The following is a 22,609-nucleotide window of genomic DNA, read 5'->3' as shown; positions in this document are numbered from 1 at the left end:
AGCTTTCTCTAGTTGCAGAGAGCGGGGGTTACTCTTGAGTGGTGCATGGGCATCTCATTGCTATGGCTTCTCTTGTTTCAGAGCAAGGGCTCTAGGGAATGTGGGCTTCAGTAGTTGCAGCACATGGCTCAGTAGTTGTGGTTCATGGGCCCAGGTGCCCTGAGGCATGTGGGATCTTCCCAGACCAGGGATTGAACCAGTGTCCCCTGCATTGCAAGGTGGATTCTTAACTATTGGATCAGCAGGGAAGCCCCTTTTTTTGTGTGTTAAAAAGTTGTTTGTTTTTTTTTTTAAGTAAGTTCCAGAATGTCTAGTGTATGTTTTTGGGGGTAACTTCATGATAGGTTGACTAAATATACCAGGATATCTGGCCCACTTATTGGTGAGATGTCACCTGTGTTGTTTTTCTATCCCATAAAACTATGTATCATGGAAGATGGTAATGCAAGAGCTAATACCATTAACTGAATTCCAATAAAACAAATCCAGATATTTATTCTGATCATAGCAACCTAGGTCCCATACCCCCAACTAAACTAGAAAGATGGAATGAATACAATGGTGAATTTAACATCAGTTTTCACCAAACATCATGGTTCTACAAATCAGTACTAAGAATTGAGTGGAGACAACTGGGTGCTGGGGGAAGGGGGCAGGAATCAAATAGTGTCTGCTACCATCAACAATATGAAAGGCAACCCATGGAATGGGAGAAAATATTTGCAAACCACATATCCAATAAGGGACTAATATCCACACTATACAAGGAATTCATACAAAGTAACAGTAAAACACCAAATGATACAATGGGCAAAGTACCATAATAGACATTCTTCCAAAGAAGACATCCAAGTGACCAAGAGGTACATGAAAAGGTGCTCAATATCACTAATTATTGAGGGAAATGCAAACCGAAACCACAATGACATATCACCTCACACATTTCCAGATCACAGTACAGAGCATGTAACACTAGGCCTTCCACAAAGGTCTTACATTATGTAGGTATGCAGGTGTTTATGGATAAATAGATGGATGATGGAATAATGAGGTTAATTATCTCTATCTCTGGTAAAATGCTTTTCAAAAACCTAGGATAAATAGATTTGGTGAATCAAGTTTCATCATTATAATTAATTGACCTTCTCAACTACTAGAGAAAATAGTGAAAATGATATATTTTCCATATGTAAGTTTCAGTTCAGTTCAGTCACTAAATTGTGTCTGACTCTTTGTGACCCCATGAATCACAGCACGCCAGGCCTCCCTGTCCATCACCAACTCCCAGAGTTTACTCAAACACATGTCCATTGAGTCAGTGATGACATCCATCCATCCCTTCTCCTCCTGCCCCTAATCCCTCCCAGGCTCAGAATCTTTTCCAATGAATCAATTCTTCACATGAGGTGGCCAAAGTATTGGAGTTTCAGCTTCAGCATCAGTCCTTCCAATGAACATCCAGGATTGATCTCCTTTCAAAGAATGGAATGGTTGGATCTCCTTGCAATCCAAGGACTCTCAAGAGTCTTCTCCAACACCACAGTTCAAAAGCATCAACTCTTTGGTGCTCAGCCTTAGACATAAGTAAATTCAGAATTAAAGCCCCAACTTGATGGTTCCTATCGGTCAGCATTAGCTGAGGTCATAGTCCATGATCCTAGTTACACCTTACCTCATATTACATTTTTTTACTTTATTATCATCAAACGTCTGATTAAACAAGAGATGTTAGCCATTCCTTAGAACAAACTGTGGTGGATTAAGAGTTTCCTTATGTGAGTACTATCAGTAGAAAATATCCTGCTTTTTTGATCAAGGAAGAGTATCTTAGAAAGACCAATGATGTATTCTGGTTAATCTGAATTAACATAAGATTATGTAATATGGAAATAGGTAATTCCATATTAACTAGAAGATCAGACTTCTGTTCAATAACTAGATATTTGGCAAAACAGATTTCTCTGGGCCACATTCAGGACTCCAGAAATCCTCAAATAACTTCAGAACATTGGGGACCAGAGAAAACGCCTATGTGGTGAACGTAACACTCTTCCCCCCTGAAGTTGTCTTTAAAACTGAGACCCTGGTGAACACTGTGGCAATCTTCATATATAACAAGAGATATGGCAGTAGATTCTCAGATAATTGGTTTAGAAACAAGTTGTCAAGCTATTGGTTTTAATGTCTTATTTAAGATTTCGGAAACTTGCTGAATAGAAACAGTTGTTGAACTAATATAAAATGGACATAGTGAAGTACCTCTCTTTAATCTTATTTTGGATATATCCTTGAAATAGAAGATTTCATATGGAAGAGAGTAAATTATAAGCTTAGTTCTGAGCTCTAACACTATGTTGAAGATCTAGCTCCCAACTGAGGCACCAGTTTGAAAAATTTCTGTGTGGGGCAAAAGTAACAGACGCAGAGATTTGAATGTGGGGGTTTCATATTCCATTAGAAGGCAATGGCACCCCACTCCAGTATTCTTGCCTGGGAAATCCCATGGACGGAGGAGCCTGGTAGGCTACACTCCACAGGAAGAGTCAGACACAACTTCACTTTCACTTTCACGCACTGGAGAAGGAAATGACAACCCACTCTAGTATTCTTGCCTGGGGAATCCCAGGGACAGAGGCGCCTGGTGGGCTGCCGTCTATGGGGTCGCACAGAGTCAGACACAACTGACATGACTTAGCAGTAGCAGCAGCATATTCCATTTAGATGGTTCTGGAACTCGCACTGTGTTAGGAATGTAGATTTATTTTATATAATCAACAGCTAAAGAATTTGTGTGATCCTAAGAATCCTAAGGTAGACAGACAGGTTACAGGGGAGTCCTGCAAGACTCCAAAGACCCTCATCACATGAGCAAACACTTCAAGGCCTCACCTAACGGGGGCACCACCTCCCACTTTCAGAGTTTAAATAGGCTGCCAATTAAATAGTTTACAGTAGGCTTGAAATTATGCTATCTTCCACTGCAAAACATTCCATATTTAAGATTCATCTTCATGAATCATCTGATAAACGCTATTATCTCTGTAGTAATCTACACATGATTAATTTAATTACACATTTAGTCTCAACCCAGGCCCCCTGTGAGGAACAGAAAATAGTTTGGGATTCTGTCTGGGTTTGGAGGCAAGGTTAACTCTCATACTTCTGCTTTGACCTCCAGGAGTAGGGAATATGTTAGCTGAGAATTAGGATTAGAAGCTCCTCCAGTTTCCTGGATCAAAGTCCTTCTGGTCAGACCCCTACCTCATTATAAAATTCAGTGCTAGTGCTGCTGCTGCTGCTGCTAAGTCGCTTCAGTCGTGTCCGACTCTCTGCGACCCCATAGATGGCAGCCCACCAGGCTCTGCTGTCCCTCGGATTCTCCAGGCAAGAACACTGGAGTGGGTTGCCATTTCCTTCTCCAGTGCTAGTGCTACTGACTCCAAAGCTGGAATAATGGCCAGATTTTACTTTTTGTCTTCCTGTTCAGTTGTTTGGTACATCTCCCTTAGTTTCTTGACCTAACTTTGTCCCTCGCATTCACTGTATTGGTGGAAATCAAACAGCCCATTCCAAGAGGAAAAGGGCAAGTGATTGTTATGGTCTTTCAACTATTAGTGCCTTCAATTTCACCATGAGCACAACTTAATATCCATTCCATCCAAGGCAGGCCAGGGGCTAAACACGACTACATGCTAATGAAATAACCTCTAAGTCATTTTTAGCTTTATAGAATTAAGTTATTATTTGTCAATAGTATGCGACACAGTACCTTACGTTTCAGAAAACTAGCATCTTTCTTGCATGTTATCTCGATGATTTCTATTTCTAAGGATAAATGAATGATTTACTTAAATGTCATTTTTAATTCATTTTTATACATGAAAACATTAAATGAGTATGTAATATAAGATTTCTACATTTAGCAGATACATAAAATGTTAAAATCTGTAATACCCATATACAACAAAACAACATCCTGTCCTAAGTTGTTGATATCTAATATTATCCCTCTAGATATTCATGACAAAAATTATTCTTGACTATGAGTCATAGCTATTAAATAGAACAGTAACTCTGTGTATAAGAAAATATATATAATCATTCATTTGGTTGGAAACACCATGAAAATGTTTCCCATGGGTACTTAATCTGAGCCTGAGGAATTATGAAGTTTCCCATTCTTATTAACATAGTTTTTAAATAGTGTGTGTGTATGTAAAAAGAAAGCATGGTCAAGAAAATGAATAAAAAATTCATGAAACCTTGGAGAAAAATCTAAAGAAATTGACCATACCTTAAAAACTGAAATAATAAAACTAACATTTATAAATGAACTGTTATAAAATAATCCCTATGTATCTTTCTTCTGCAATATAACAGAATCAATGTAGCTATGCCAAATTCATTGCTTTTGACTAAAAATAAAACAGACTTTTTAAATGAGTAGGATCAACATCTTGAAGAAGTTCCACAATGATCTGTTGTGTGCCTTAATTTTAATTAAAAAACCAGATGAATAGCATAATGGAAGCAAAGAATCAACATTAATCTTTAAATCAAAAGGATTTACAATGAGATTATAATTAATTACATGCCAAAAATATCTTATTGAATAGGGTGGTGACCTCAGTTACTTTGTTTAATCACTAGAACAATTCAATCTCCAAATAAGAATTTGGATCAATTCCAAATATATCCAATTAAGATTATCAATTCACTAAGAACAGTGACAATAAAACTCAAAAATAAACTCTTTAAAAACTTTTCTTTTTGATTAATGTATCTGCACTATTTTTTTTTTTTTTTTTTAGTACTTAGGTCCTTAAGGAAAACAGTCTTGGCAGTAGGACTCTGCTAGCCCCACAATGCCTGGGAGCAAACATTTCCATAAGTAATCATGTTGATTTTTTGTTCTATTACTGAGCACATCAGTTGCCACTCACTAAACCATTTGCAGCAGACCAAAGTAAAAAACAAACAAAAAAAAAGTGCTGTTCTTTTTATCTTGACTACATTCTGGACAGCGACAGATAAGCAGATTTTATCCTAAGGATTTGGAAAAAGGCTTTAGAATTTTGATATATTTCTATATGTGTGCTTCTGAGACTTTTGTCTCTCAAGTTCTGCAACAATACTATACAGGTTCGCTAGACAAAACCTATATTGTCAAAGGACTATAATTCATTTCTCTGGAAACCTGCAGGATTGTTACATATAGATGACTCAGAAACTGAAAACAAGAACGAATCATTTCTGGCATCTTATAAATGAAAATGTATTTTACTAATGCAAAGCAACTTTCCATTTACCATTGAGTGACCCTGGGAAGGCATTTATGAGAACACATTTCATTTTTTCAAATGTCTATTTTTTTTCCACATGAAATGACAAGTGTGTCAAGTATCCTAATTGCAAAATGTTAAATCAATTACAGAAGTTTCCAAGCAGCACTTTTCAATGAACTTCAGAGGGAAACTAAAACAAGCCTTCTCTAATTAAGACAGGGGTAAGGAAGTCAGTCTGTTTCTCTTAACTTTAGTAGTTGCTGATACAGGTTATGTATCTCTGAGACTCCATACATTCTTTTTAAACATACATACACACAATTTAAAGCTTTGTAAATAATAATTAATATCCTCAACTAGTCAAAATGTGCATATTTCTTGAGTTCCCCTCTATGCACAGCACTCTGTCAATTTCTCCCCAGAATTCTGCCAAAATCGTCTGACTCTAGCTTCAACCTTGGCATTTGGACAGTCTTAAAACTGAAGAACTGTTGGCATTCCTGAAGTCATGTGTAATCAATGACAGGTGTTTGATTAGTTACCAACATATCTAATCAGTGTAACAACGTCAATAATGTAAAGGAGACATGTCCTTCGGATTCATTGTCATTCTCTGAAAATTTACATTCAAGTACAGATGAAAGCATTCTAGATGTACCCCAAATAAAACAATCTTATGTGCTTTATATGCTGAAACTCTGTCACTCAGTTCAATAGTTCATTAATACTGTCAAAATTAATTACAAAAAGAAAAAAAAAGAAAAAATTAATTACAAAAATAATAGTCAATGATAAGAGCTGGAAAATTGGTTTCAGAAGGCTAAAAAGTTTCCTCAACATCCATTTAGGATCAAAACTATCCAAGAGGTCTTAAAAAAACAAAAATAGAGCTACCGTATGATCCAGAAATCCCAATTCTGGACACACATCTGGCTGCTGCTGCTGCTGCTGCTGAGTCGCTTCAGTCGTGTCCGACTCTGTGCGACCCCATAGATGGCAGCCCACCAGGCTCCGCCGTCCCTGGGATTCTCCAGGCAAGAACACTGGAGTGAGTTGCCATTTCCTCCTCCAATGCATGAAAGAGAAAATTGAAAGTGAAGTTGCTCAGTCTGACTCTTAGCAACCCCATGGACTGCAGCCCACCAGGCTCCTCCATCCATGGGATATTCCAGGCAAGAGTACTGGAGTGGGGTGCCATTGCCTTCTCCACACATTTGGAAAAAAAACATAATTTCAAAGATACATGCACCCCCAATGTCCATACAGCATTATTTATAATAGCCAAGACATGGAAGCAACCTAAATGTCCATCTACAGAGGAATGGATAAAGAAGATGTGGTAATATATACAATGGAATATTAGCCTTAAAAAAAGAATGTAACATGGATGTGCAGTAACATGGATGAACCTAGAGACTGTCATACTAAGTAAAGTAAAACAGACAAGCATGATACCACTTATATGTGTAATCTAAAAAAAGAAAAATAATGATACAAATGAACTTACATACAAATCATAGACCCACAGACATAGAAAAATAAACTGATGGTTACCGGAAGTGAAAGTCAAAGTCGCTTAGTCCTGTCCGATTCCTTGCGACCCCATGGACTATACTAGTCCAAGGTATTCTCCAGACCAGAATACTGAAGTGGGTAGCTGCTCCCTTCTCCAGAGGATCTTCCCAACCCAGGGATCGAACCCACGTCTCCTGCATTATTTACTAGCTGAGCCACAGAGACCAGTGGTTACTGGAGGGGAGGGTATGTTAGGAGTCTAGGATCAACATACTAAATGTTCATCAATGTATATAAAATAGATAACCAACAAGGACCTACTGTACAGCATAAGAACTATACACAAAGTTTTATAATAACCTACAAAGGAAAAGTCAAGTCTATGTCAAGGCTATGGTTTTTCCAGTAGTCATGTATGGATGTGAGAGTTGGACTGTGAAGAAAGCTGAGTGCTGAAGAATTGATGCTTTTGAACTGTGGTGTTGGAGAAGACTCTTGAGAGTCTCTTGGAATGCAAGGAGATCCAACCAATCCATTCTAAAGGAGATCAGTCCTGGGTGTTCTTTGGAAGAAATGATGCTAAAGCTGAAACTCCAGTACTTTGGCCAGCTCATGCGAAGAGCTGACTCATTGGAAAAGACTCTGATACTGGGAGGGATTGGGGGCAGGAGGAGAAGGGGACGACAGAGGATGAGATGGCTGGATGGTTTCACCGACTCGATGGACGTGACTTTGAGTAAACTCTGGGAGTTGGTGATGGACAGGGAGGCCTGGCGTGCTGCGATTCATGGGGTCACAAAGAGTTGGACACGACTGAGCGACTGAACTGAACTAATAAAGGAAAAGAAACTGAAACAAAACTATATATATATATATATATATATATATATATATATATAAGTGAATCACTTTGCAGTGCCCCTGAAATTAACACAACATTGTAAATCAACTACACTTCAATTTCTAAATATATATATATATATATATATACATATATATATATATATATAACAAACGAGCAAACCTGTCCACCAGGGACTTCTAGCCTCCCGCGTAAAGGGCGGCCATTTTACCCTCGCTGGGTCTGTTCTCACGAGGTGCCGATTCAGGCCGGGGCGATGAGTCTGAGAAAGCTCCAGTGGAGGGGCCTCTCTCCTTTCCGCGCCACAAAGACAGGACCGAGGCTGGCGACACCACTGGAGGCAACCGGACCAGGCCAGAATACGGACCCCCGTGCCCAGCGCGCAGTGGCTGGCCACGCAGTGGGACCCGCCGCAGGTAAACGCTCCGCCAGACTCCAGAGCCCGCGGTGCCCGGCGCCGCTCACGGGCCTGCAGCGCAGGCCCAGCCTCTGGGGCGGCGGGGCGGCCGTGGGTGGGGCCCTGTTTCTGACAGTGTGACGGCGGCGCGTGGGAAAGGGTTAGGGCGGAGGAGGGCCTGGCGCGTGTAAAGGTTTGGAGGTCAGACCGAGGCAGGAGGACTCAGGACATCTGGGTTCATCATGTGTACAGTCAACAGTGCGGCCGAGCGGCTCAGGATGGGCAGAAAGCGGTTCCTTCTTTCTTTGGCCCTGGAGGCTGGTGGACACGTTATATGTTAGTGTTTGTTAGTCGCTCAGTCGTGTCCAGCTCTTTGTGACCCCATGAACTGTAAGCCTGCCAGGCTTCTCTGTCCATGGCATTCTGGAGGCAAGAATCCTGGAGTGAGTTGCCATGTACTTCTTCAGGGAATCTTCATGTTCCAGGGATTGAACCCGGGTCTCCCACGCCGCAGGCAGTCTTTACTGTCTGAGCCATCAAGCAGTAAAAGATACCCAAATATGTCTGGAGGCAGAAATAGGCTAGAATGTGGGTGCTGGGGACAGTGAGGCACAGAGAGCTAGAATCCTTGTTCAAGAGCAGAGACCTGCTGTGAGGCAGCTCAGACATAAGTTAAGCAGGGGTCACCAGGTCCCAAGTGTGGGTGGGGATACAGGAAATTCCTGCATACCTGGAGCCCAGCCATAGTTACCTTGCTTTTCCAACAGGTTCCATAGGTTTTAAAAGTGCTTAGGGATCCCACACAAGGCAGGAGAGGGTGTCTCCATCCTTCAGTGGTAAGGACACTTCTGTTAAAGTGTCTGGGTGTTGTGGTGCATTGAGACTCTTCCCTTTGTATATTTTCAGTGCTTGGGTGTGGGGGTCCTGAGGATGTCCCCACGCCCTCAGTCCTAGGGGCAGGACAGGGGTAACATAGAGGTATTCCCATTCCTGACAACCAGTGTAAAACTGGTGTGGAAAGTTATCCCAGGAACAGATACCAGCATATACAGATGTTTGGAGATGTGACTAAGGGAACAGGGTTCATACAGCAGGCCTCCATCTTTATGTTAAGAACAAAGACCCAAGGATCAGTAATCAGGCCTGTGATGAGGCTACCTAAGAAGTCTGGCATCATTTCTGGAGGTAATGAGAGGTTTGGATAAAAGGAAGTAGGTGGTGCTAACCAGTTTTTAGTAGGCTCCATCACGCTGGGGAGAAAAGACTTTGGAGTTAAGGAAGGAGGCAAGGAGTCCAGGAGATTACTGCTGTTGTCCAAATGAGTGTTGAAGGACCAGAACTGTGGCCATGGAGATGGGAGACAAATTGGGGTTCTAGGTACATGTTTAATGAAGAGCCAAGTAGATTTTTGGATGTCGTAGGTGAGGGAGAAAAAGGGAAAGGTTAAGGATGACTCCATGGTTTTTGGTTGGATGTGACAATTGTCAGTAGGCTCATCAGAAGTTTTGTTTTGGTGCTGTTAAGGTTCTGAGATGTTTCAGAAAACAGTGAGTGGAGACACCAAATAGGCAGCTAGACACACACATCTGAAATTTGGGGAAAAGCTCAGGATGGAGACTTTGAAAAGTGGTAGTTATGATGAGGACTGAGTAGAGCTGTGGATGATACTTTGAATGTGAAATGTGTGTGTGTGTGTCCCACACAATTGCTTTCGAGTATATTCTAATTTTAAAATAATTCTACCATGCCAAAAAGAAGCCTGCACCCTCCAACAGATATCCCCCCTCTTCTCCCCCACAGACCTAGATAATTACTCATCTATTTTCAATCTCTTTAGTTTAGACTATTCGGCTTATTCATGGAATGGAAGTGTATCATGTGAATTCATCTGTTACTGGCTTCTTTAACTGAGCATAATGTTTTCAGGTCCACCCACACTGTATCGTATATCAGTACTTTATTACTTTATATTGCAAAATAGTATTCCATTTGTTGATAGACCACATTTTATTTATCCATTCATCACTTAACAGACAGTTGGGTCATTTCCACATTTTGACTAATATCAATAATGCTGCTATGTCCATCTGCTATGTGTACAGATTCTTGAGTGAACATAATTTCACTTCTTTTCGGAATATACTGAGGAAGAGAACAGCTAGATCATGTGGTAACTCTATATTTAACCTTTTGAGAGACTGCCAGACTGCCTTACAAAGTGGCTTCATCCCTTTATATATCTACCCCAAGGGTATGAGTGTTCCGGTTTTTCCAAAACTCACAAATTTTTGTTATTATCTGACTTTTAATTCTATCTATCCTCATATGTGTGAAGTGTTATCTTACTGTGATTTTACTTTTCACTTACCTAATCATTAATAATCTTAAGCATAATTTCTTATGCTTCAGTTCAGTTCAGTTAAGTCACTCAGTCGTGTCCGACTCTTTGCGACCCCATGAACTGCAGCACGCAGGCCTCCCTGTCCATCGCCAACTCCTAGAGTTTACCCAAACTCATGTTCATTGAGTTGGTGATGCCATCCAACCATCACATCCTCTGTCGTCCCCTTCTCCTCCTGCCCTCAATATTTCCCAGCATCAGAGTCTTTTCAAATGAATCAGCTCTTCGCATCAGGTGGCCATAGTATTGGAGTTTCAGCTTCAACATCAGTTCTTCCAATGAACAACCAGGACTGATCTCCTTTAGGATGGACTGGCTGGATCTCCTTGCAGTCCAAGGGACTCTCAAGAGTCTTCTCCAACGCCACAGTTCAAAAGCATCAATTCTTCTGTGCTCAGCTTTCTTGGTAGTCCAACTCTCACATTCATGCATGACGGCTGGAAAAACCATAGTCTTGACTAGACGACCTTTGTTGACAAAGTAATGTCTCTGCTTCTTAATATGCTGTCTAGGTTGGTCAAAACTTTCCTTCCAACAAGTAAGTGTCTTTTAATTGCATGGCACACTCACCATCTGCAGTGATTTTGGAGCCCCAAAAAATAAAGTCAGCCACTGTTTCCAGTTTTCCCATTATTTGCCATGAAGTGATGGGTCCAGATGCCATGATCTTAGTTTTCTGAATGTTGAGCTTTAAGCCAACTTTTTCAGTCTCCTCTTTCACTTTCATCAAGAGGCTCTTTAGTTCATCTTCACTTTCTGCCATAAGGGTGGTGTCATCTGCATATCTGAGGTTATTGATATTTCTCCCGGCAATCTTGATTCCAGCTTGTGCTTTATCTAGCCCAGCGTTTCTCATGATATACTCTGCATAGAAGTTAAATAAGCAGGGTGACAATATATAGCCTTGATGTGCTCCTTTTCCTATTTGGAACCAGTCTGTTGTTCCATGTCCTGTTCTAACTGTTGCTTCCTGACTTGCATATAGGTTTCTCAAGAGGCAGGTCGGGTGGTCTGGTATTCCCATCTCTTTCAGAATTTTCCAGTTTATTGTGATCCACACAGTCAAAGGCATTGACATAGTCAATAAAGCAGAAATAGATATTTTTCTGGAACTCTCTTGCTTTTTCCATGATCCAGTGGATGTTGGCAATTTGATCTCTGGTTCCTCTGCCTTTTCTAAAACCAGCTTGAACATCTGGAAGTTCACGGTTCATATATTGGTGAAGCCTGGCTTGGAGAATTTTGAGCATTACTTTACTAGTGTGTGAGATGAGTGCAATTGTGTGGTAGTTTGAGCATTCTTTGTCATTGCCTTTCTTTGGGATTGGAATGAAAACTGATCTTTTGCAGTCCTGTGGCCACTGCTGAGTTTTCCAAATTTGCTGGCATATTGAGTGCAGCACTTTCACAGCATCATCTTTCAGGATTTGAAATAGATCAACTGTAATTTCATCACCTCCGCTAGCTTTGTTTGTAATGATGCTTCCTAAGGCCCACTTGACTTCACATTCCAGGATGTCTGGCTCTAGGTGAGTGATCACACCATCATATTATCTGGGTCATGAAGATTTTTTTTGTACAGTGCTTCTGTGTATTCTTGCCACCTCTTCTTAATATCTTCTGCTTCTGTTAGGTCCATACCATTTCTGTCCTTTATGGAGCCCATCTTTTCATGAAATGTTCCTTTGGGATCTCTAATTTTCTTGAAGAGATCTCGTCTTTCCCACTCTATTGTTTTCCTCTATTTCTTTGCATTGATCACTGAGAAAGCCTTTCTTATCTCTTCTTGCTATTCTTTGGAACTCTGCATTCAGATGCTTATATCTTTCCTTGTCTCCTTTGCTTTTTGCTTCTCTTTTCACAGCTATTTGTAAGGCCTCCTCAGACAGCCATTTTTCTTTTTTGCATTTCTTTTTCTTGGGGATGGTCTTGGTTCCTCTCTCCTGTACAGTCATAAACCTCAGTCCATAGTTCATCAGGCACTCTGTCTATCAGATCTAGTCCCTTAAATCTATTTCTCACTTCCACTGGATAATCATAAGGAATTTGATTTAGGTCATATCTCAATGGTCTAGTAGTTTTCCCCACTTTCTTCAATTTAAGTTTGAATTTGGCAATAAGGAGTTCATGATCTGAGCCACAGTCAGCTCCCAGTCTTATTTTTGCTGACTCTATAGAACTTCTCCATCTTTGGCTGCAAAGAATATAATCAGTCTGATTTTGGTGTCAACCACTGGTGATGTCCATGTGTAGAGTCTTCTCTTGTGTTGTTGGAAGAGGGTGTTTTTTATGATCGGTGTGTTCTCTTGGCAAAACCCTATTAGTCTTTGCCCTGCTTCATTCCACAGTCCAAGGCCAAATTTGCCTGTTACTCCAGGTGTTTCTTGACTTCTTGCTTTTGCATTCCAGTCTCCTATAATGAAAAGGACATCTTTTGGGGATGTTAGTTCTAAAAGGTCTTGTAGGTCTTCATAGAACCAACCGTTCAACTTCAGCTTCTTCAGCATCACTGGTCAAGGCTTAGACTTGGATTACCATGATATTGAAAGGTTTGCCTTGGAAACGAACAGAGTTCATTGTGTCGTTTTTGAGATTGCAACCAAGTACTGCATTTCGGACTCTTTTGTTGACTATGATGGCTACTCCGTTTCTTCTAATGGATTCCTGCCGGCAGTAGTAGATAGAATGGTCATCTGAGTTAAATTCACCCATTCCAGTCTATTTTAGTTCACTGATTCCTATAATGTCGACTTTCAGTCTTGCCATCTCCTGTCTGACCTATTCCAGTCTGCCTTGATTCATGGACCTAACATTCCAGGTTCCTATGCAGCATTACTCTCTATAGCATCAGACCTTGCTTCCACCACCAGTCACCTCCACAACTGGGAATTGTTTTAGCTTTGGCTCCATCCCTTCATTCTTTCTGGAGTTATTTCTCCACTGATCTCCAGTAGCATATTGTGCACCTACTGACCTGGGGAGTTCCTCTTTCCGTGTCCTGTCTTTTTGCCTTTTCATACTGTTCATGGGGTTCTCAAGGCAAGAATACTGAAGTGGTTTGCCATTCCCTTCTCCAGTGGGCCACATTTTGTCCGAACTCTCCACCATGACACATCCATCCTGGGTGGCCATATATAGCATGGCTGATAGTTTTATTGACTTAGACATGGCTGTGGTCCATGTGATCAGACTGGTTAGTTTTCTGTAACCATGGTTTTCAGTCTGTCTGCCCTCTGATAGAGAAGGATAAGGGGCATATGGAAGCTTCCTGATTGGAGAGACTGACTAAGGAATCTTGTTCTGATGGGCATGGCCATGCTCAGTAATTCTTTAATCCAATTTTCTGTTGGTGGGCGGGGCTGTGTTCCCGCCCTGTTGTTTGACCAGAGGCCAAACTATGGTAGGGGTAAGGAAGATAATGGCCACTCCTTCAAAAGGTCCCATGAGGCACTGCTGCCCTCAGTGCCCCCAACCCTGCAGCAGGCCACATGCCTCTGCTGGAGACTCCTGGACACTGACAAGCAAGTGACCTCTTGTGAGGTCACTGCTCCTTTCTCCTGAATCATTGCTCAAAAACCATCAACAGGAGAATGTTGGATCCCACCAAAAAAAGATACTCTCTGTTCAAGGGACGCAAAAACAGAAGGCAAAAGAGAAGCCCCAGAAAAATGGTAGGATGGGCAAAATCACATTTAGAACTCAGCCGTAAAAAAGAATTCATTTGAATCAGTTCTGATGAGATGGATGAAACTGGAGCCGATTATACAGAGTGAAGTAAGCCAGAAAGAAAAACACCAATACAGTATACTAACACATATATATGGAATTTAGGAAGATGGCAATGATGACCCTGTATGCAAGACAGGAAAAAAGACACAGATGTGTATAACGGACTTTTGGACTCAGAGGGAGAGGGAGAGGGTGGGATGATTTGGGAGAATGGCATTCTAACATGTATACTATCATGTAAGAATTAAATCGCCAGTCTATGTCTGACGCAGGATACAGCATGCTTGGGGCTGGTGCATGGGGATGACCCAGAGAGATGTTATGGGGAGGGAGATGGGAGGGGGGTTCATGTTTGGGAACGCGTGTAAGAATTAAAGATTTTAAAATTTAAAAAATAAAAAACTAAAATAAATAAATAAATAAGCAGGGTGAAAAAAGAAAAAGAAAAAGAAAATTACTATTAAAAAAAAAAAGAATCAAACCCCATACCCACCAGAGACTCTTAGAGGGCTCAAACAAACCTTGTGTGCACCAGGACCCAGAGACCTCACAGAGGCTGAGGCAGAACTGTGTTTGAGTGTCTCCTGTGTAGGTATGGATCAGCAGTGGACTGCTGCAGGGGCAGCGGCTCTGGGTGCAGTAGACCTGGGTATGGCATAAGCCCTCTTGGAGGAGGTCACCATTAACCTCACCATACAGCTGCCAGAACTTACGCAAGACTGGGGAAACAGATCCTTGTGTGCACCAGGACCCAGGAGAGAGGAGTGGGGTTAGAGTAAAGCAAGCTATGGATAGACCAAAAGCTGTACCTATTCGAATAGTGTATTATCTTAAGTGAACAAAACTGCCAATGATTGAATCCTATTTACAAGGCCAAAAAAAATTGGGGGAAATTAAAACAATCCAGTGGTCACTGGAAAGGTTATTCTTTTTATATCTTTTTGAAAATAATGCAGAATTTTTAAGGTTTTTTTTTTTCTTTAGAAAAAGAAATCATTCCCTCCATTCCTTCCAAGTGGAATGGCCACTACTGTCTCTATTGTTAATTTAGTAAAGAGTAGACAAAAAGTGAAAAGAGCGTCCATGAGGAGGTCCATTAGAGACTGGGGAGGGCCTGGACTTGCCCAGTGGAGCTTCTCAACTGCAAAGATGCCTGAGCAAATCCAGAGCACCTGGCCCTCAGACTCTCTCAGAACAATGTCCTTCTAAAGTGGAGAGGGAGCATCTCAAAGAAACCCTGCTAAAAAGGACTTAGCTCTGGTCTCCCCAGGCTTCCTGACTTTGTGAGTGAGAAGTAAGTTCCAGGCTGAACCTCAGATTTCACCTCTAGCCACCCTCCTCTAGGGGAAGGGAAGAGGCAGATTTTTTTCTCATGCTCTGGTCCAACAAAGATGCAGTAGATGAGAGATGGACAAGATGGAGGGAAAGAGGTGAAAGATAGGACCCCATGGCAAGGAAGGTAGAAAAGCAGACCTGATGACTAGCCCTCCCACCACAGCTGATATTAGCGGGGGATCCTTGAGGGTCTACCTGTTCCCCAAGGACAAATTTTGCATGGCAGGAGCCTCAGATAACTTCTCCTGGCTGGGATTTACACCCTCTACACCAAGTCCCTGCCCTTGGTTCTACTGTTATTGTAAGGATTTAGGTAGTTAGTTACTTTTACCAAAGTATCCATCACCTGGGGTTACTCAAACACATGCTCCCAAGGAGCTTTCAATTGCTACATTTAAGGAGAAAAATATCTTTCTTTTGTCCTATCAGATTCTTTTGTCCTATTAGATCCAACCATATTGAGGTACCAGTAATGGCACCATCAGTCTGTTCCCCAAGGAGGTGCATAGGGCCAGGGTCAGGGTTGGGGTTTCGGCCCTCATCCTCTAAATACAACTTTATTTGTCAGGCTTCCTCTCCCATGACAGATAAAGAACCCTTGTGAACCCAAAGGAAAACAAGTTTTCAGGTTATGTTCAGCATCAGTATCAGTTCAGTCGCTCAGTCGTGTCCAACTCTTTGCAACCCCATGAATCGCAGCACGCCAGGCCTCCGTGTCCATCACCAACTCCCAGAGTTCACTCAAACTCACGTCCGTCGAGTTAGTGATGCCATCCAGCCATCTCATCCTCTGTTGTCCCCTTCTCCTCCTGCCCCCAATCCCTCCCAGCATCAGAGTCTTTTCCAATGAGTCAGCTCTTCACATGAGGTGGCCAAGTACTGGAGTTTCAGCTTCAGCATCATTCCCTCCAAAGAAATCCCAGGGTTGATCTCCTTCAGAATGGACGGGTTGGATCTCTTTGTAGTCCAAGGGACTCTCAAGAGTCTTCTCCAAGACCACAATTCAAATGCATCAATTCTTCAGTGCTCAGCCTTCTTCGCAGTCCAACTCTCACATCCATACATGACCACAGGAAAAACCATAGCCTTGACTAGATGGACCTTAGTCGGCAAAGTAATGTCTCTGCTTTTGAATATGCTATTTAGGTTGGTCATAACTTTTCTTCCAAGGAGTAAACGTCTTTTAATTTCATGGCTGCAGTCACCATCTGCAGTGATTTTGGAGCCCCCCAAAATAAAGTCTGACACTGTTTCCACTGTTTCCCCATCTATTTCCCATGAAGTGATGGGACCAGATGCCATGATCTTTGTTTTCTGAATGTTGAGCTTTAAGCCAACTTTTTCACTCTCCACTTTCACTTTAATCAAGAGGCTTTTTAGTTCCTCTTCACTTTCTGCCATAAGGGTAGTATCATCTGCATATCTCAGGTTATTGATATTTCTCCTGGTAATCTTGATTCCAGCTTGTGCTTCTTCCAGCCCAGCGTTTCTCATGATGTCTTCTGCATATAAGTTAAATAAGCAGGGTGACAATATACAGCCTTGACATACTCCTTTTCCTATTTGAACCCAGTCTGTTGTTCCATGTCCAGTTCTAACTGTTGCTTCCTGACCTGCATATAGGTTTCTCAAGAGGCAGGTCAGGTGGTATGGTATTCCCAACTCTTTCAGAATGTTCCACAGTTTATTGTGATCGACACAGTCAAAGGCTTTGGCATAGTGAATAAAGCAGAAATAGATGTTTTTCTGGAACTGTTTTGCTTTTTCCATGATCCAGCGGATGTTGGCAATTTGATCTCTGGTTCCTCTGCCTTTTCTAAAACCAGCTTGAACTTCTGGAAGTTCACGGTTCACATATTACTGAAGCCTGCCTTGGAGAATTTTGAGCATTACTTTACTAGTGTGTGAGATGAGTGCAATTGTGTGGTAGTTTGAGCATTCTTTGGCATTGCCTTTCTTTGGGATTGGAATGAAAACTGATCTTTTGCAGTCCTGTGGCCACTGCTGAGTTTTCCAAATTTGCTGGCATATTGAGTGCAGCACTTTCACAGCATCATCTTTCAGGATTTGAAACAGCTCCACTGGAATTCCATCACCTCCACTAGCTTTGTTCATAGTGATGCTTTCTAAGGCCCACTTGACTTCACATTCCAGGATGTCTGGCTCTAGATGAGTGATCACACCATCGAGATTATCTGGGTCATGAAGATCTTTTTTGTACAGTTCTTCTGTGTATTCTTGCCACCTCTTCTTAATATCTTCTGCTTCTGTGAGGTCCATACCATTTCTGTCCTTTATCGAGCCCATCTTTGCATGAAATGTTCCCTTGGTATCTCTAATTTTCTTGAAGAGATCTCTAGTCTTTCCCATTCTGTTGTTTTCCTCTATTTCTTTGCATTGATCGCTGAAGATGGCTTTCTTATCTCTTCTTCCTATTCTTTGGAACTCTGCATTCAGATGCTTATATCTTTCCTTTTCTCCTTTGTTTTTCGCCTCTCCTTTTCACAGCCATTTGTAAGGCCTCCCCAGACAGCGATTTTGCTTTTTTGCATTTCTTTTCCATGAGGATGGTCTTGATCCCTATCTCCTGTACAATGTCATGAACCTCAGTCCATAGTTCATCAGGCACTCTATCAGATCTAGGCTCTTAAATCTATTTCTCACTTCCACTGTATGATCATAAGGGATTTGATTTAGGTCATACTTGAATGGTCTAGTGGTTTTCCCTACTTTCTTCAATTTCAGTCTGAATTTGGTAATAAGGAGTTCATGATCTGAGCCACAGTCAGCTCCTGGTCTTGTTTTTGTTGACTGTATAGAGCTTCTCCATCTTTTGCCTCAGAGGATATAATCAATCTGATTTCGGTGTTGACCATCTGGTGATGTCCATGTGTAGAGTCTTCTCTTGTGTTGTTGAAGAAGGTGTTTGCTATGACTAGTGCATTTTCTTGGCAAAACTCTATTAGTCTTTGCCCTGCTTCATTCCACATTTGGCCAAATTTGCCTGTTACTCCAGGTGTTTCTTGACTTCCTACTTTTGCATTCCAGTCCCCTATAATGAAAAAGACATCTTTTTGGTGTGTTAGTTCTAAAAGGTCTTACAGGTCTTCATAGAACCGTTCAACTTCAGCTTCTTCAGTGTTACTGGTTGGGGCATAGACTTGGATTACTGTGATACTGAATGGTTTGCCTTGGAAATGAACAGAGATCATTCTGTCGTTTTTGAGATTGCATCCAAGTACTGCACTTTGGATTCTTTTGTTGACTATAATGGCTACTCCATTTCTTCTGAGGGATCCCTGCCCGCAGTAGTAGATATAATGGTTGCCTGAGTTAAATTCACCCATTTCGGTCCATTTTAGTTTGCTGATTCCTAGAATGTCGACATTCACTCTTTCCATCTCCTGTTTGACCACTTCCAATTTGCCTTGATTCATGGACCTGACATTCCAGGTTCCTATGAAATATTGCTCTTTACAGCATCGGATCTTGCTTCTATCACCAGTCACATTCCACAGCTGGGTATTGTTTTTGCTTTGGCTCCATCCCTTCATTCTTTCTGGAGTTATTTCTCCACTGATCTCCAGTAGCGTGTTGGGCACCTACTGACCTGAGGAGTTCCTCTTTCAGTATCCTATCAGGTGATGTTACTCTAAGTCTAAATAAAGGGAAATGATCTGCATTTAAATCATCATATATTTGGAAGGGTAATAGTTTTATGATCCCTGGCATTGATGCAGAGTTTTTTGCAATGTACCTTCAATTACTGGGTCAGGTTGTGCTGTTTTGCATCTGTCAGTTGTCTGCAAACATGCAAACAGTTGCATGGTTTCAATGTCAAAGCCGCTAGGATCTCCCCATGAACACATTAGGGGAAAGAAAGAATGAGAAGGGGGAGGAGAGGCTTGACCTGAGGCATAACTTCTTCTATGAATAAGGAAGCTCATGTGAACCATCTGGGGCTCTGTGAGGTCCTACCAAAGTACTGGTGGTTCCCAGTTGGGCACCATTGAAAACTAACTGATGCCTCTCCTCCCTGGACAGGATCAGTTTTACTATCTGACCAGAATCTGCCGGGGAGACTACACATGAAAACCGTTTTCTCAAACAAGCTACTATGGCAGTCTTCAGATTGCCTTTACTGTCCGGTTACCCAAACATGTGTTTGAAATTACTGTTTCATTCCCTGGGGATAGGACAAATTGTTCACTGTAGATTAGATACTTAAAACACATTCGTTTTACCTGAGTCACATCTTTATGGAAACTTTCCCAGGATTGAATTTGCAAGAATCCGTGACTGGCATTTATCATAGTTATTAAGCATAATGAAATCCAAACCAATATGAGTTCATCTACTATATCAGCCTCAAGGGCTCCATTTGGTACTCTGAAGGCCCAGGTTGTGAATACTGCTTGTAATTGCGGCCTGGTTACTATCGGTTAGAGATTCCAATTTGAGAGAAATCCGTTTAGTTTATTTCAAGGCCATTTTAAGTTTGATTGAGTGGTTTCTGCTTCATTTAAAATAAAATCTCCTCAAAACCAGTTAAGTTTAAATCTTTAAAGATCTTATTTTCAAGAAAAGAAAATGGTAATGATATAGTTAATAAAGTTATTGTTATTCTAAAACATATTATTAAAATATAGAAGGGGGAATTGGATGAAGACAGTCAAAAGGTATCAACTTTCAGTTACAAAACATTTACTAGGGATACAATGTACAACGTGATGATTCTAGTTAACACTGCTTGTATGGCATATTTGGAACTTGTTAAGGAAGTAGATTGTGAGTTCTCATCACAAGGAAAAAAATATTTTTTAACTTTTTTTGTATCTATATGAGATGATTCATGTTAACTAAACTTATTCGTGGTAATCATTTCACAGTTTATGTAAATCAAATCATTATACTATACACTTGAACGTACGCAGTGCTGTATGTCAGCTATGTCTCAGTAAAATTAGTGGAAGGGAAGAATTATACTTCACTCCATCAGTTCGATTCCTGGGTTGGGAAGATTCCCTGGAGGACGGCATGGCAACCCATGCCAGCATTCTTGCCTGGAGAATCACATGGGCACTGGAGCCTGGTGGGCTACAGTCCATAGGTCACAAAGAGCCAGAAACGACTGAAGTGACTGAGCACTAAGCACAGTCAGTTCAGTTGCTCATTTGTATCCAACTCTTTGTACCCTCAAGGACTGCAACATGCCAGGCTTCCCTGTCCACCACCAACTCTCAGAGTTTGCTCCAACTCAAGTCCATCAAGTCGGTGATGCCATCAAACCATCTCATCCTCTGTATCCCCTTCTCCTCCTGCCTTCAATCGTTCCCAGCATCAGGGTCTTTTCTAATCAGTCATTTCTTCACATCAGGTGGCCAAAGTATTGGAGCTTCAGCTTCAGCATCAGTCCTTCTAGTGAATATTTAGGACTGATCTCCTTTAGGATTGACTGGTTGGATCTCCTTGCAGTCCAAGGGACTCTCAAGAGTCTTCTTCAGCACCACAGTTCAAAAGCATCAGTTCTTCAGTGCTCAGTGCTCTTTATGGTTCACTTCTCTATTTAGAGTAGCATCCATCACAAAATATACTTCACTATTAAGGAGTGATCCTATAAAGGGTTGGAAACCCTCAAATCTGATCCGGACCAATACTAGATCTGCTTTAAAGCAGGGTTTCCCAACAATAGCAGCGTGGACACCTTTGTTGTGAGGGGCTGTTCTGTGTATCGCAGATGATTAGCAGCATCCCTGGCCTCTTTGCATCAGATCCATGCATGCAAAGTCACTCAGTTGTGTATGACTCTTTGCAGTTCTTTGGACTGTAGCCCACCAGCCTCCTCTGTTCATGGGATTCTCCAGGCATGAATACTGGACTGAGCTGTCATGCCCTCCTCCCAAGAACCTTCCTAACCTAGGGACTGAACCCACATTTCTTCTGTCTCCTGCATTGGCAGGTGGGTTGTTTACCACTAGCACCACCTGGGAAGCCCTGGCCTCTACGCATTCAGTTCAGTTCAGTTCAGTCGCTCAGTCATGTCCGACTCTTTGCAACCCCATGAATCGCAGCACGCCAGGCCTCCCTGTCCATCACCAACTCCCGGAGTTCACTCAGACTCACATCCATCGAGTCCGTGATGCCATCCAGCCATCTCATCCTGGGTCGTCCCCTTCTCCTCCTGCCCCCAATCTCTGCCAGCATCAGAGTCTTTTCCAATGAGTCAACTCTTCGTATGAGCTGGCCAGAGTACTGGAGTTTCAGCTTTAGCATCATTCCTTCCAAAGAAATCCCAGGGTTGATCTCCTTCAGAATGGACTGGTTGGATCTCTTTGCAGTCCAAGGGACCCTCAAGAGTCTTCTCCAACACCACAGTTCAAATGCATCAATTCTTCGGCGCTCAGCCTTCTTCACAGTCCAACTCTCACATCCATACATGACTAATGGAAAAACCATAGCCTTGACTAGGCGGACCTTAGTCAGCAAAGTGATGTCTCTGCTTTTGAATATACTATCTAGGTTGGTCATAACTTTTCTTCCAAGGAGTATGCGTCTTTTAATTTCATGGCTGCAGTCACCATCTGCAGTGATTTTGGAGCCCAAACAAATAAAGTCTGACACTGTTTCCACTGTTTCCCCATCTATTTCCCATGAAGTGATGGGATCAGATGCCATGATCTTCGTTTTCTGAATGTTGAGCTTTAAGCCAACTTTTTCACTCCTCTTTCACTTTCATCAAGAGGCTTTTTAGCTCATCTTCACTTTCTGCCATAAGGGTGGTGTCATCTGCATATCTCAGGTTATTGAATTCTACCAGCAATCTTGTTTCCAGCTTGTGTTTCTTCCAGTCCAGCGTTTCTCTTGATGTACTCTGCATATAAGTTAGATAAGCAGGGTGACAATGTACAGCCTTGACGTACTCCTTTTCCTATTTGGAACCAGTCTGTTGTTCCATGTCCAGTTCTAACTGTTGCTTCCTGACCTGCCTACAGATTTCTCAAGAGGTGGGTTAGGTGGTCTGGTATTCCCATCTCTTTCAGAATTTTCCACAGTTTATTGTGATCCTCTATGCATTAGATTGCCAG

The sequence above is a fragment of the Ovis canadensis genome, chromosome 1 (assembly GCF_042477335.2).
Source record: "Ovis canadensis isolate MfBH-ARS-UI-01 breed Bighorn chromosome 1, ARS-UI_OviCan_v2, whole genome shotgun sequence".
Lineage (NCBI taxonomy): Eukaryota > Metazoa > Chordata > Mammalia > Artiodactyla > Bovidae > Ovis > Ovis canadensis.
Note: the sequence above shows the minus strand (reverse complement) of the source record.